Source organism: Pinus tabuliformis, chromosome 6, assembly GCF_031772625.1.
Source record: "Pinus tabuliformis cultivar Carrire ecotype Pingquan chromosome 6, CPIR1, whole genome shotgun sequence".
In the NCBI taxonomy this organism is placed as follows: Eukaryota; Viridiplantae; Streptophyta; class Pinopsida; order Pinales; family Pinaceae; genus Pinus; species Pinus tabuliformis.
In genome coordinates this window covers 1,286,757,363-1,286,773,986 of record NC_142292.1, presented here as the reverse complement: position 1 = coordinate 1,286,773,986, position 16,624 = coordinate 1,286,757,363, and positions in this window count along the sequence as shown.

The window sequence follows — 16,624 nt, the reverse complement described above, 5'->3', positions numbered from 1 at the left end:
TCAACTTCACCTGTTACATAATTGGAAATCTCATGTATCACTTCTTAAGAGGTGAATGCACATTCGATATTATCTCAGTTACAGAATCTTGTGTGCAAGGCACATAGTTGAATTGGTGTAGTTTTCTGTTAAATGAAATCTTCAATGCTTGTGAAGATGTCTATAAAAGGGCCACTCATTTTATATATTGATATCTCATTGTCACCTTAGCTATGTGGAAATGGTACCAACAACAGGGAGAGAGATGGTGATGGTTACTGAAGACCAGTCCCTTGCACTCATGTATTTACCATGGAGGACCTTCGGGGACCCCAATAGCAAGGAAATCAATGAGACCTCTTTTGTCGGATGGTACAAGAAAATGTTGGATGTCACCAGGGCCAAACCAAGAATCCCATTGTGGCTCCTCGATGAACACTCGCAGGATATATGGATTGGCGTAAGTCATCGCATCACCTGGGTGTGGCCTAAGTGCATCAACCCCGACACTTTTCATATGTGGGCCCAAAAGTTTATGCTATTAGAGGAAACCATCCATACCGAAGTCTCTTCCTGGCTTGGTATTGTTGGAGAAGGTTTGGGAGGGGAGAAGCATATATACTTGTTTGGAGGAATGATTCCTCAGCCACTACCTGTAAAAACCCCTTCGACATCAAGGAAGTGAATAGTCGAGGAAACACTGAATCTAGTCATCAAGAATCTTGAGACACACATGTAGTCCTTACATGAAACTCTGAAGAATCTCAGGGCATCAATAAGTCCTTTTCCTACCTTTTCTAATTTTCTTAGTTCAAGTTCGCTTGTTTATTTGACCCATACCCCTGTTATTGCTTCAATTCCTTTAGTGGGCCCTCACTCTCATTTTGAACCCAAAATTCTGAATATACAGCCTCTTACCACCAAACCACCATCAGTCCCCAAGAAAAATATTAAAACCACCTCTACCCAAGTTGTTGATCTTACCGATGAAGAACCCCAATCTCACACCAGCACGCCCATCACTAAAGAGAATCCACCTTCCACTTCCATTGTATCCCCAAGGTCGCACAATCCCTCACCTCAAATAACCTCCACCTTTGCCACCATCTCAGACATACTTCCATCTGGAACTCTGCTCAATACTGAAATGGAAATGGAGGTAGACTTTGTTATCCACTCAGTTACCGAAAATACAAATGGGACACTTACAGCTCATCCTTCAAGCATGGAGTCTATTCATATGTCTCTGTTGTATTTACTACTTGAATCAGACCCACTAACGGTCACCGGTCAGTTTATTTCCCCTAAGAATCTGAATCCAGAAACCTTCCATGCATTGCCCCTACCTATTGATCCTAACCCCTCATCACCACCTCACTCCACCTCGGTCCACATTAGTCCTCACACCGTTGAACCCTTGTAGAGAGAAGCATCACCCCAAGGGAAATCTAAGAAATTAGTTTCCAAGCAAAAACCATTGTAGATTTAGTTCCCTAGACCCTCTATTATGACCCTTGATGACCTCCAAGGTTGGTCCTCAACTCAATTACTTAATTTCATTCAACTGGCTGAATGCCAAGTGGAGCCATTGCACAGCGTTCTGGTAACTAAACATGAACAACAATATAAGAAGATTCTTTCCCTTGCTGCAGAATGATATCATATCCTCCAAGAGAAATAGACTCTACAGAATTAGATCGACCAAATTACTGCAAAGTTCCAGGATCTATGGCCCTCTGTCAAATAGATAGTCACAGATGCCCTGAAAGACTTCTCGGCCTGCTCTCTCTTGGAATGTTACGACCACATCAAATCATCCTGCACCAAACTCGACTCAACCAATAGAGAGCTCAAATGAAGTATTTCTACCACTTAGAGGGTGCTACCATATCTCGCTTCCCATTTTACCAGCGAGATTGAGCAGAAAATTGCAAAAGTGGCTAATATGAAAGCCTTTATCATTCAGACTATGGAGGAAGCCAAGGGACTCTTAGCACAAATTCACAATTGATCAAGTTTCCTTGAAAGAATAAATCAACCAGTTTACCTCCTACGTCAACAGGCCAATCAATTTTTCAACCAATCCATGGCCTCCAAGGATAAGGCCCACTGGAAGGAGCTTTTGGCATAGGTGGCTGCCTTCGAAACCCAAATCCAACAAATCAAGGATGATTTGGTGCAAGGCCAAGCACCTGCTCCATGACCTTAAGCCACTGACATAGGATCAGTTAGATACACTATAACAGATCAGCGAGGACAAAGAAACTCAATGGAATATCCTCTTAGTGACCCGCCCTACCCATCCTACTGTCGAACTCATAGTGCAGTTCATCAATCAAGTGAGCACTCTCACAGGCTCATGGCAGGTGGCTCTCGATGAGTACACAAGGTGAAAAAATGTAGCCATCAAGTCCATCCAAGAGTTGGGTCCTTGTTTTAAGGAACCAGTCAAGGAGGCGCAGCATAGGAAGAAGCATTACAACATTAGCGAGGACCAACAACACCAATATCATCGAAAAATGATTGAGTTAGGGATGAGTCAATGGACTGTGGTCAAGGCTTGTTGGGTCCTTCATTTTGAGAGCTAAGTTGCGACATTTTTGAATATTGAGCACCTTTTGACTGGAGGTAACCGTTGGGAAGTTGCAAATAAGACAACTGGATAATGAGAAGGGACCCGCCAAAGACTAGCAGTTGCAGAGGAACAACCAAAGAAATCAGGACTCAAGCATTCACCACCGAGCTGAAAGGAACATTGATAGTCAAGGAAGCAGACATGGCTGAGAACCAGAGCCAGTTGAAAGAGGGAAATGGCGAAGCATCCATGGGAGAAGTAGCATTCCAAGCGAGCACAAGGTTTAAGAAGGCCAAAGGGAAAATCTAGAAGAGAGAAGAGAAGTAAGGAGTACACCAAAATGTTGTCGCAGAGCCTATTGAGTCTACACTATTATATCTTATCTTGCTCATGTACTATATTTTTATGTTAGCTTTTTTTCTGTAAACAAGGCCTTTGAGACTAACGTATTGTTCTAATGTTGTTGAAATCAATGGAATAAGGAGTTATAGGGTTATATGAGAATCTTTGTGTGTGACTTGATGTGGCCTTTAAAAAAAATTATTATGACTGCACATGCACAGTATGTTTTCTTCTTGAATGCTTGAGTTGTTATGATTGCACCTTTGATGTTCTATTTATGGGTTTACTGGGTGTTGATAGCCTCCATGTGGTTTCTCCTAACACCATATTACAACCCTTTAACTAAGTAAGGTTGTATCACACCTCGGGTGAGACGCCTTATTCTTTCTTAATAGGGTGAAAATGTCAGAGTTACACTCGACTATGATGGAGCTTTGTTGGCCCCTATGCATGAACCTAGGGTCTTGAGCCATTCATTATTTTCTGCCAACAATTTCTTTAAGAGCCAATATTGTTAAGTTAAGCTCGAATTCATAACTCAAAATTACTTTCCATCCCATACATGGGGTAGCTTTGTAGGACTTCCAAGGCTGAATAGCATGGGGTGCTTCAGTCAAATCTTCCACTATACTATAGTTGTGAGAAGCTCGCCCATTAGGATTTTTCGTCAAACGATGAAGTAGATTCATTAATGGGTGAAGCAGTGCATTAAGAAATGACTTTTTGACGTGAAGAGATCCATTGCTAAGGGTGTACGAGGAATGGTATTACTTGGATGGCATGGAACTGAGGGGTGTAACACTATGTCAAGACCTAACTTCTCAATGTGAAGAGAGTCGTCGATATGGGTAGACGAGGAAGGGTCTTGCTCAAATGGCATGGAAGCAAGGTTACTTTAATGATGGTATCAATTGACTTGTTGACAATAAAAGCATTCGACCTAGACTATGAGCCCCCTTATCGAGGGGGTTGTAGTGTACCTCCTTGTAGAGGATTTGGGGTCAAACTAACCATTTTTTGTTGTTGAGTAGGAAATGGTTGCATGAGAACCACAGGTTATTAGGGAGATTTCTATTAGTTAAAGTAACAGTGGACTTCATCCATGTGAGGGAATTAATGTATCATATGGTACTCATTACATATCTTACAAAGGTATTTCACCTTGTGCTTCCCTTTCTACTCGTTAGAGGCATCATGAGTATGATTTTGCAGTTTGTCTTGCTTGGAAGTTTGGTTTTTAGGTTTTTTCTTCTTTTTTCAGCCTCCAAGTTGCTAAGAATATTTTAGGCTCGTGGACTAAATTATATGGATGTCAAAGGTTTTAGCAGGTATCGATGAGTTTGGAGTGGAAGGCACAATGCATGTATTTGAAGGATTAACTACCATTTGGCTCAGTTGAGTAGCCAATTAGTTGAGAGAATCAATGGAAATAGAGGCCATTGCAACATCGGCATGGGGGCTAAGTGTGAAAATTCCTAAACCCAGAATCCCTACTGCAGCAAACTAATGTTACTTCTCCTACTAGTTAATCCATATAAGTTATTTACTGTGTTCTGTTTGGTCAATTTAGTGTGTCTTAATTGCTATTTAAAATGTCAATCCGGGTTCATAAACTGACGAAGTGAAGTGTACTATATGTACTAGATAACCATTTCCTTAGTCTTTTGTCGTTTTTGAGTTCTTTTTGGTTGTTTATGGATTTATCTTTCCCTAATGTGTGATGGCGAAAATGAAAGTTAAGTATGAAATATGGATGGATGGTGATGGTGATTTCTACAGTGATTTTTCAAAACTTAAAAGTGCTAAAAAAGAAAGCTTTAAAACAACTGTAATGAAATCAATTCTTAAGAAAAACAGTGAACTAATGACAATGGCCCAGTATCCTTGCTGCTGAATGAAAAGAAAGTAAAAACTGAACTTAGAGCAACTCAAAGTAAAGCAACTAATTCACACTACTTTAACTTTTCTGATCCTTTACCCTTCAGCTCAATCTACCTTATGGGAAGCAATCATGAACAAGTCAAGCAATATGATATCTAAATGGCAAGAAATTAAATTGCAGAAAAGAAATTAGTCACACTACTTCAACTCTTCTGATCCTTTACCCTTCAGCTCAATCTACCTTGTGGGAAGCAATCATGAATAAGTCAAGCAATATGATATCTAAATGGCAAGAAATTAAATTGCAGAAAAGAAACTAGTCACACTACTTCAACTCTTCTGATCCTTTACCCTTCAGCTCAATCTACCTTGTGGGAAGCAATCATGAATAAGTTTAAGCAATATGATAACTAAATTGCAAGAAAGTAAATTGCAGAAAGGAAACTAATCACACTACTTTAACTCTTCTGATCCTTTACCCTTCAGCTCAATCTACCTTGTGGGAAGCAACCATGAATAAGTTTAAGCAATATGATAACTAAATCACACTACAATAAGTAATATTCTGATTTCTCACTAATAGAGTCACTTGACTATAGAAAGAAACCATAAACTGATGAGTAGTATGATGTCTAAATAACAGAAAAGCAAATCACAACTTGAAAAGGACAGTGTTGGAATTAAACTTCAGAAAATGAAAGTTAGCATGAAGGACAAGATGATCTCATATGCCAATAGTTATCAAAAAGATGAAAATTTGCCCGGGCTGCCTAAGAAAACCTGCAGAAAAACATTGATCAGCTGACAGCTACAAGAAAGCAGAAGTGAAAATATAAATAGCAGTGAATTAAGAAGCATCAAAACAACGTGTTATGTACAGACTAATGATTATGAAAACAGAAATGTAAGGAAATCAAATATCAACTATACATGGCTTTAGTGCGCAGGGGCCCTCTGCCACCTCATCCAGTCCATGAACAGTCACAAGAACGAGCTCAGCAAAGTAGTCTTCTCATGTATTAAAGCAGCAACATATATAAAGCAAAGTACATTGGGGTAATAACAACAACAGTTCAGAAATTACATATCAAAAATCTCCCCCAGAGCGTTCATCAACGCGTTATTTATAATGAAAAAGTGTTGAAACTAACTAACTGAATCCTACGCTATTGACTGTGTTGCCAAAGACACGTAGATCTCCTCAGCCGAGATCTAGCGTAACTGTCATCATGTCTATTAAATCTTCGGAGTGGTAGCTATTGGATTCAGGTTACGGGGATGATCTCCAGGTGTGTCGGTGTCTTCGTGGGCTGAGGACTGTGCCACGTAAACGTTCACGTGCTCAAAACAGAGACGTGCCACCGCTGAATTCCTTTGTTGGCTTTGCCTTTGACCCTTGTTGATCATGACCTTCCATGGATGATTTGGCTGATTTGAAGGGACACGTTCCATGTACCCGTCACCTGTAGCTTGCCCATGTGGCTCGTTTCTTCATAGGACACCTGTAGCACAGCTTTTAACAAAATAGCTGCGGAATCCTGTGCTGGCTGCGGAAACCTGTGCCGGCTGCGGAAACTGACAAGTTTTCGCAGCTGCATGAACAAAAACTAAACCAAACAACAGTCATAAGCATAGTCAGAAAACCATGTAAAAAGTTCTTTTTAGACTATAATGTAATGATTTAACAGCTGGGTGGATGAAGTAAGTGGAAAAAAAAGGCTGAGAGGGTGTATAGGAAGGTGCAAGTTTGAGGCTCAACATACCCCCACTGTGAAGGTGTTGCATGTCCTCATGCAACCAAAATTGAGTTATTTCCCTCTAATCCACATGTTCTGAGGCTTCTGCAAGGACATCTAACCCTCTTTTCTTCTTCTTTGATGCTAACATCATCATCCTTGGTTTCCTGACTAGACATTTGAACTTGAGGTTAATCAATGCTCTGCTTAACTTTTTGCACTTCTTCTTCAGTTTTCTGTTTTTCTTTTGCCACTGTCCTAAATGAAGCATAATGTTATCATGGACAATCTTGTCTACCTTACTCTGCTCTTTGAGTGCTTCATTTTCCTGTTTGATATGCCTATTTAGGACTTCTAACTCAAATACCTCCTGTTTCAAAGACTGAACTTGTGCATCAAGTGGCAGAGTGGTACTCGGTCCTGCAGCTGATTGTTCTAAGGATTCGAGGTATTTATATGCCTCTTGCTGATTAGGATCTACCTCAGATGTCTTTCTCGGACTAGGCTCAAAATCTGGTGGAGGAGGAAGATTGCTCTCTCTTTCTGGCTGAAAAGAGCTTTCCTCACGTGGAGGACTTGATTCAATGCTTGGTTGAGCTGGAGATTTCTCAAGTGTCTCTTCACCTAAATCAATAAAGTGAGACTGTTTTTCTTTGGTTTTATTCCCCTTCCCTTTTAGCCTATTGCTCCTTCTTAAGTATGAACTAGTACTCTTCTCTTGTGCACTCCGTTTTCCTTTTTGCTTTTTCTTGGCTATAGCAGCAGCCTGAAGATCTATTAATCTTTCTGACAGAGGCTGATAATCCTCTTCTATGGATTGCTCAGGGGATGGATAAAATTCTTGGATGGTTCTTTTGCCTTTTTCTTTCCTCTGTTTCTTACTTTTAGCTCTATCTTCTTCTTCTTTTTGGACAGTTTCTTGAATTTCTATTGTAGGGGAATCTTGGACTGTAATGTTCTTTTGTTTCCTCCTACTTTTCCTTGGCATCTTTGGTGGACTGCTTCCAGAGGCCTCAGATGGCTCTTGGAAGTAGTTTCTTGTCAAGAATTGCTCCCAAGTATCCTTAGTTTTCTTTAACTGTTCCTCAATAAGAATTTTTATGAGCCCATGATGGTAGAGATGAGGTTCAATATTGCCTACGTGTTTTTGAACTGTAAAACTCATCTTTTTCAAAATTAATAGCAGAAAATGAGGCAAATTAAGAGTGTGACCGTCTATGAAATTCATCATCAGTCTAACATGATACATATACATAGAGCCAAAATGACCTTCACACGTGATAAATTTCTGGATGACTAACAGTAGACTAGACCATTCTTCTTTTAGTGCATGAACAGGGATGCCTCTTGTAAATACGGTGGTATCCATACCTTGGTTTTGTAGCATGATTCTCCATATTTGATCGTCCACACTTCTATTTTTAAACCACCTTTCACCTTCTTGAGGTAGGCCCGTGGTAGCTGTTATAGTGGCCTCGGTCACTGTGAATTTCAAGTCTCCAATCTCCACTGTTTGTCCATTAAAAGACCTCGCAAAAGCTTTGGTCACCTCCTTGTTATGGCCTTTAAACTTCTGGATGAATCGTAGCCATCTGACTTTCTTCAACAATTCCTTAGTTTGAGGATAACCCTCCAAGTATTTCGGTCCTTCCAGCTCATCTCTCAGTAATTTTCCCATCCTCTGTTTTAAATTCCAACTGAGAGTTTTTCTGCATGTGAGGGTTAAGGGAGAAAAAAAATAGCTCTGTTACAGGGTTTAGGATAGACTGTAGTGACTGCAAGCGGGGTTTAGGATGACTGTAGTGACTGCAGTCAGGGTTTAGGATGACTGTAGTGACTGCAGTCAGGGTTTAGAACGAACTGTAGTGGCTGCAGTTAGAAATGGAGAACAGGGGATGGAAGTATCCAAATTACCGGAGGAACAGAGGGTGAGCAGCAGTGAACAAGTTTAAAATAAAATGTGGATGCATGCGAGGAGTATGGTATAAGTGGAGTTGATAAACGAGTGGAGTAACGGCGGAATTCTTCGAATCGGATGACTGTGTATGAAATTTTACACGTCTCAACAGACGGCTGCGGAAATTACGGCTAAGAAGAGTCGTAACACAATAGGTCACGTCTCAAGAGTACGGGTAATAAATGGAAGTGTAGTCAATCTTGTGTTTAAACTCGGAATAATCATGAGACCGTTAGGGAAATGAATGCGAGGTGTGTGGAGTGGTATCATGGGATAGGAGTGGTAGTGGAGCTATCGTATCAAATCATTGCACATAGTAGAACTTGTTATGGTTTAATGACTACGCGTAATTATGACTTGAATTGTTATTTGATAAAGATTTTTTATCATACCTTTGTAAATTTTGTCATTTCTTGCTCAAGGCTTCTAACCAATTGCTCTTCTTTGTTGTCTTGGAGATGCCCCATGTCTTTAGCTCAATTACACCTGCATTTTATGATTATGGCACTAACAGTTGATTGTAAATTTTGAAAACAGAGTGATGCCGGCTGCGGAAATCGTTTTTGGCTGCGGAAACTGTTTCTAGCTGCAAAAACGGTCTCCAGCTGCGGAAACTGAGACAACACCCCCTTAACTACACAAAGATAGTTAGAGGAAAACCAACTGGATGAAAATAGTCCTGAAGGGGACTTTTATTGATGGAGTGAAATGGAATGAGTGGAGTGAAATGAAAGTGAAGTGGAGTGAAGTGAAATGGAAATGAGAATGAGATGGAGGTGAAGTGAAATGGTAAGTGAGATGAAGTGAAGATGAAAAGAGAAGGAGAGGAGATATTTTTTTTGGAAAATATAGAGTGTCAGGTGTCCCTGATTTTCACTCTATATTTTCTGTATAAGACCGCCAATCTATGATTGGTTTTCAGGCTTATACACATTTATTTTATTTTTTTTCAAAAACTGAAAGAAACAAAGATTAGGCTAGTGGGGGAGAAGGATTCTTCTCCACCAGCCTGATTGCAGAATTCTCTTGGAACATTTTAACAAACTCCTCTTTTGAAAGTGGCTTATGATAAATTTTCAATCGGTGGCCATTCACAATAAGAGGAGTCTGAAATTCATCAATGGTCTTGATTCTTACCGCTCCATTGTTAAAAACTTTGTCAATCTCATATGGCCCAAGCCAATGAGTCTGAAATTTTCCTTTGAAGTCTTTAAACTTGGAATCAAACAGTAAAACCCAATCTCCCTCTTGAAACTTTCTTTCTTTGATATATCTGTCATGCCACTTAGCTCTTTGATGTTGAACTAGATCAGTCCTTAAAATTGCATCTTGTCTGATCTCATCTAGCTCATTCAGCTGCTCCATTCTGTGCTTTTGGGCTTCTGATAGATTCATCCCCAACTGAACTTCCATCTTGAAAGTCTTGACTTGAAACTCAATGGGGAGCAGGACTTCTTTCCCATAAACAAGTTCATAGGGAGAATGTCCTGTTGTGTTCCTCCATGTAGTTCTGTAGGCCCATAAGGCTTTAGGAAGTCTTTCTACCCAATCTCTTCTGTGTAGATGAACAGTTTTGGTGATGATGTTCTCAAGAACTTTGTTTGTAGATTCTACTTGGCCATTTGCTTGCGGATGGTAAGGAGTAGATTTTCTGTGCTTGATTTTGTATTCTTCCATCAGCTTCTCCATCAAATTAGATGTAAATTGACTTCCTTGATCTATCACAATTTCTCTTGGGACACCAAAACGAGTAAAAATATCCTCAAAAAGAAATTGAACAACTGAATTTTTAGTGGCAGAAGGCAATGCTTTGGCTTCTACCCATTTAGTGACATAATCAGTGCAAACCAATATATATTTCTTTTGTCTAGATGGTGGATTAATGGGTCCAATGAAATCTAAAGCCCATTTTTCAAAGGGTTCGATGAGTACCTGTGGATGTAATGGAATTTCATTTGAAAGAGTCGGTCTCCCAACTCTCTGGCAGCTGTCACACCTTCTGACATATTGTTTTGCATCTTTGAAGAGAGAAGGCCAATAATATCCTAAAGAAAGGATTTTATAGGCCGTCCTCTTGTCAGCAAAGTGTCCACTGCATGGTTCATCATGACATGCCTTGAGGATGTCAGGCATTTCATCTTCCCTAACACATCTTCTGATCACACAATCTAGCCCTGTTTTAAACAATTCATTAGAAATCCATGAATAACTTGAACTCTCCTGAATAATTTTTCTCTTTTCATTAGGAAATAAATGTGGAGGTAGTTTCCTTGTAACCAAATAGTTAGCAATATCTGCATACCAAGGAGTCTTAGTAGTTTCTGCAAACAAATATTCATCTGGAAATTTATCCTCTACAGGAGAATCTTCGTTAGTATTTTGGATTCTAGACAAGAAATCAGCTACTGTATTTTGTTTCCCTGGCCTATCCAACAGAGTAATATTGAATTCTTGTAAAAGTAAAAGCCATCTTGTAACTCTGCCATTAGTAACCGGTTTTTTCATGAGATATCTAATTGCAGAATGATCAGTATGGACAAAAGTTTCATAGCCTGTTATATAAAGTCTAAACTTGTTGATTGCATGAACAACAGCTAAGAACTCTTTCTCAGTCACAGTATAGTTTAATTCAGTGGGAGTCAAATTTTTACTGGTGTAGTAAATGGCATAAGGAACTAAATCCTTTTGACCCAACACAACTCCTAGAGCTGTATCTGAAGCATCTGTAGAAATATGGAAAGGAAGTTTCCAATTTGGCCCTCTCAAAATGGGTGCTTCAGATATTCTTGTTTTCAAAGTTTCAAATGCAGATTGACAATCAGGATCCCATTTGAATTCACAGTCTTTTGTAAGTAATTTGAAGAGTGGAGATGCTATTTTGGTGAAGTTTTCAATAAATCTTCTATAGTATCCAGTAAATCCAAGAAAACTTCTAACATCTTTTTGACAATTTGGAATAGGCAACTTGGAGATGACCTCAACTTTTGATCTATCAACTTTAATCCCATCTCCTGAAATATGATGTCCTAAAACAATCCCTTCAGTAAACATCATAAAGAATTTTTCATGACTTAATGATAGGTTTGTTTCTTTACATATTATAAGGACTTTTTCCAAATTCTCTAATGCCTCTTCAAACGAATTACCATAAACTGTAAAATCATCCATATAAACCTCTACACAATCATGGATTAGATCGGAAAAGATTCCTAGTACTGCCCTTTGAAATGTTGCGTGTGCATTACATAACCCAAAAGGAAGTACTCGGTAAGCAAAAGTTCCCCATGGACAGGTAAATGTGGTCTTGTCCTGATCTTCAGGTGCTACCTGAATCTGATTGTAACCACTAAAACCATCCAAAAATGAAAAATACTTTTTGCCTGCTAAAGTATCTAATACCTGATCGATAAAGGGTAAAGGAAAGTGATCCTTCAAAGTTGCTTTGTTCAATTCCCTGTAATCAATGCATACCCTCCATTTACCATTCTTTTTAGGTACTATAACCAAAGGAGAAACTCATCGGCTATCTGAAATTGGATAAATGAAGTTCACATTAAGTAACTTTTGGAGCTCTTCTTTCACTATCTCCCTAAGGTTTGGATTCATCCTTCTTTGAGGTTGTCTGATTCGTCTACTATTTTCCTCAATGTAGATGTGGTGAATGCAAGTCTTAGGGTCAATACCTTTCATATCGGTATACTCCCATGCAAATGCAGTAGAATGTTTTTGCAAGATTTTGGTTAGCTCTTCCTGTTGTGATCTTTCCAAGTTTTTGTTGATATTCAATGTTTTACCTGGAAAGATCTCAATGGCGGAACTACCAAACTCTTCCATAGAGAAAAGAGACATTTGTCTAGATGATAGATACTCAATGTCAGAATCTAACTGAAATTGTGTGTGGTCATATTCTGAAGATGTTTCAAAATTTTCTAATGTGTTCAGGATTTGACTATCTTCACTAACTTCAGAAATGGTAAAGACAGGTTGTATAGTATCTTCATCATCAACCCACTCATTATCTCTTATTTCTGTAATTGCTTTTGCTGGAGGATACAAATTGAATTTCTTTGTCAAATTACCATCAGAAATATACATATCCCCAGACCTACAACTGATAAAAGCATCAGCTGTGGCTAGCCAAGGTCTTCCTAAGATGAGAGGGTGTCCTCCTAAATTACTCTTGGGAGTTAAAATCATGAAATCTACTGGATATTCCCAAGAGTCTAAGGAGACTGAAATGTCTTCTAATACACCATCTGGTTTAATAATTGATCGATCTGCAAGTTGCAGTAAAGTAGGTGTAAAGAGAAGGTTAGGAAGTTTCAGCTGTTCCATAGTCTGTCTACTCATAATGTTGATAGCAGCCCCTAAATCAATCAAAGTATTTGGAATTTCTACCCCATTGATATGTGTTTTGACAATTGGACTACCGGGATCTACATACTTCTGCATAGTAATTTTTCCCATCATGATGTCTGCAATTTTCCCTACCAGGTGGATTCTCCTTGTATCTCTAGGTTTCCTTCCTGGTATTTTAAGACTCAACTCCTTTATTGTTTTTGCTAGAATAGGAATCTCTTTAATGGCTTGTAACAAGGGAATCTTGATACAGACATTCTTCAATTCATCTAGAAAATCATAGTCAGGCAACAAGATTTGTTTTTCCACCCCTTTGTCAATTTGTAATCTTTCAGGAAAAGGAGGTGTGGATGAAGATGCAGGTTTCTCAACTATAGGAGTTGTGGGGGTTAGTTCTTTTTCTTTTTCTTTCTGAGTGTTTGGGTTTTGAAGAGATGCTTCAGAACCCTTATTGGATTCAAGAGATTCTTCCTTAGAAATGCTTTGATTTTGGGCATCTATAGAAGGTTTATCTAAAACTCTACCAGATCTGAGTTGTACATCATTGAGAGGAACAATCATATAGGCAGGAAATTGTTGACCCTCTATCATGTAAGCATTTTGAGGGTTTTTATTATTGGGGTTTGGCAATGGCTGAGAAGGAAGTTGATTTGACTTCTATTGGAATGGGAGCAAGAGTTGAGAATTTGGATTCTGTTGAGAAGGTTGTTGTTGTTGTGGAAATGGCAATGATAATTGCGGATTTTGATTTGGAAGTTGTGGAGCTTGTTGATTTTGAAAAGATGGAGGATATTGATAAAATTGAGCAAATCTCCCATAAGGATTTTGCATACCTTGTACCCATGATTGAAAAGGATTTTGAGGTTGGGACCAAGGTTGTTGCCAAGGATTCCAATTTGGTGGGGGTTGAAAATTCATAGAGTTGTTAAACCCTTGATTTTGCTGCCCCTGCCAAGGTCTCCTCGCAACAAAACAGAGAGACTCAATTGTATTTGGATCTTCTTGAAAGACATCTTTGAGCCCAGGAATTGAAGGACAATCCTTGGTCTCATGATTCTCTGAACAAATCACACATGTTTCTACAACTTTTGCATCCAAGGGACATTCCCTGAGAGCATGTTTTTTTCTACATTTTGGGCAAAAGATGGCTAAAGCTTCAGCTTCTGCTTTCTGTTTATTGTGGATCTTAAGAGTGTCTAGTTGCTCACTAAGACTCCCTAAGATATCAATTTTGAATTCATCAAGCATGTTTCCAATCTCAGCCCTACTTACTGATCCAGTTGCAGATTTGTTTGCTCTGATGAGAGAAGGATCTCTAGGCCCTTTTTGAGTTTTAGATTTCCCCCTTGAGAGATGGACACACAGTTCTGCTATATCATGAAGTGGAAGTTGAGATATGTCTCCTTTTCCCATCATGTTCAAAATATCTATCCATTCATCTCTAATGGCTTTTAATAAAAGGGCTTTCAAGGTTTCCTCATCTAAGTTACTCATTTTTGCTCTTTTCAGATTGTATTGAAATCTTTCAAGTAAATCCTCCAAGTTTTCGTCTTCTTTTTGTACCATTTTGAATACCTCATCCTTGTGATTGGTGGGCATACAATAGTCCAGATACCTATCCAAAAAATTTTGTTTCATATCATTCCAAGTCCTAATGGATTGAGTGAGTAATCCCATGAACCATTTCAAAGCTGCTCCTTTCAATGTTGAAGGAAACAGTTTGAGTTTTTGAGAGTCTTCCAGATAATCATAGGTTCGACACACGACCTCAAACTCAAATAGAAATGTTTCAGGATCCTCGTTTCTTAACCCATGAAAGTTTGGGAGGACAGATGGTGAAATATTTTTCATTGTTGCTCGAGAATCCTCATCGACTATAGGAAATCCAAATGAGTTATTTCCATCCCTATTTCCCCCATTGTTACCTCTACCTCCTCCATTATTTCCTCCTCCTCCTCTACCTCTACCAAATCCGTTTACTCCTTCTTCTATCATGGTAGTTTCCCTGGAGACTTCAGAGTCCTCTGGTTCCTCTACTAAGGGCGAACGAGGAGGAATTTCTCCCTCTTCTTCCTCAGGTGATTCTACTTCTTCAATTACAATTTGTCTCCCTGTAGAAGGAAGGAAAGGATCTCTTCCTAATTCAGATTCGATGGATGGTGTGGGAGAGTCAACTACTGCCTCTTGAATTCCAGGAATCCTAGGGCTAGGAGTGTAGGTTGGAGATGATGGAGGTGTCTCTTGTCTATTCCTTGAAGTAGATGGAGTTGTAAAAATTGAACTCTTGGCTCTAGCTAAAAATCTTCCCCTAGAATCTCTTGCTCTATGCATGTCTTTTTTTTTTTTTTTCTTCAAGTCGGGCTAATAATTCTCTTTGTTGTTGAGTAGGAAATGGTTGCATGAGAACCACAGGTTATTAGGGAGATTTCTATTAGTTAAAGTAACAGTGGACTTCATCCATGTGAGGGAATTAATGTATCATATGGTACTCATTACATATCTTACAAAGGTATTTCACCTTGTGCTTCCCTTTCTACTCGTTAGAGGCATCATGAGTATGATTTTGCAATTTGTCTTGCTTGGAAGTTTGGTTTTTAGGTTTTTTCTTCTTTTTTCAGCCTCCAAGTTGCTAAGAATATTTTAGGCTCGTGGACTAAATTATATGGATGTCAAAGGTTTTAGCAGGTATCGATGAGTTTGGAGTGGAAGGCACAATGCATGTATTTGAAGGATTAACTACCATTTGGCTCAGTTGAGTAGCCAATTAGTTGAGAGAATCAATGGAAATAGAGGCCATTGCAACATCGGCATGGGGGCTAAGTGTGAAAATTCCTAAACCCAGAATCCCTACTGCAGCAAACTAATGTTACTTCTCCTACTAGTTAATCCATATAAGTTATTTACTGTGTTCTGTTTGGTCAATTTAGTGTGTCTTAATTGCTATTTAAAATGTCAATCCGGGGTTCATAAACTGACGAAGTGAAGTGTACTATATGTACTAGATAACCATTTCCTTAGTCTTTTGTCGTTTTTGAGTTCTTTTTGGTTGTTTATGTATTTATCTTTCCCTAATGTGTGATGGCGAAAATGAAAGTTAAGTATGAAATATGGATGGATGGTGATGGTGATTTCTACAGTGATTTTTCAAAACTTAAAAGTGCTCAAAAAGAAAGCTTTAAAACAACTGTAATGAAATCAATTCTTAAGAAAAACAGTGAACTAATGACAATGGCCCAGTATCCTTGCTGCTGAATGAAAAGAAAGTAAAAACTGAACTTAGAGCAACTCAAAGTAAAGCAACTAATTCACACTACTTTAACTTTTCTGATCCTTTACCCTTCAGCTCAATCTACCTTGTGGGAAGCAATCATGAACAAGTCAAGCAATATGATATCTAAATGGCAAGAAATTAAATTGCAGAAAAGAAATTAGTCACACTACTTCAACTCTTCTGATCCTTTACCCTTCAGCTCAATCTACCTTGTGGGAAGCAATCATGAATAAGTCAAGCAATATGATATCTAAATGGCAAGAAATTAAATTGCAGAAAAGAAACTAGTCACACTACTTCAACTCTTCTGATCCTTTACCCTTCAGCTCAATCTACCTTATGGGAAGCAATCATGAATAAGTTTAAGCAATATGATAACTAAATTGCAAGAAAGTAAATTGCAGAAAGGAAACTAATCACACTACTTTAACTCTTCTGATCCTTTACCCTTCAGCTCAATCTACCTTGTGGGAAGCAACCATGAATAAGTTTAAGCAATATGATAACTAAATCACACTACAATA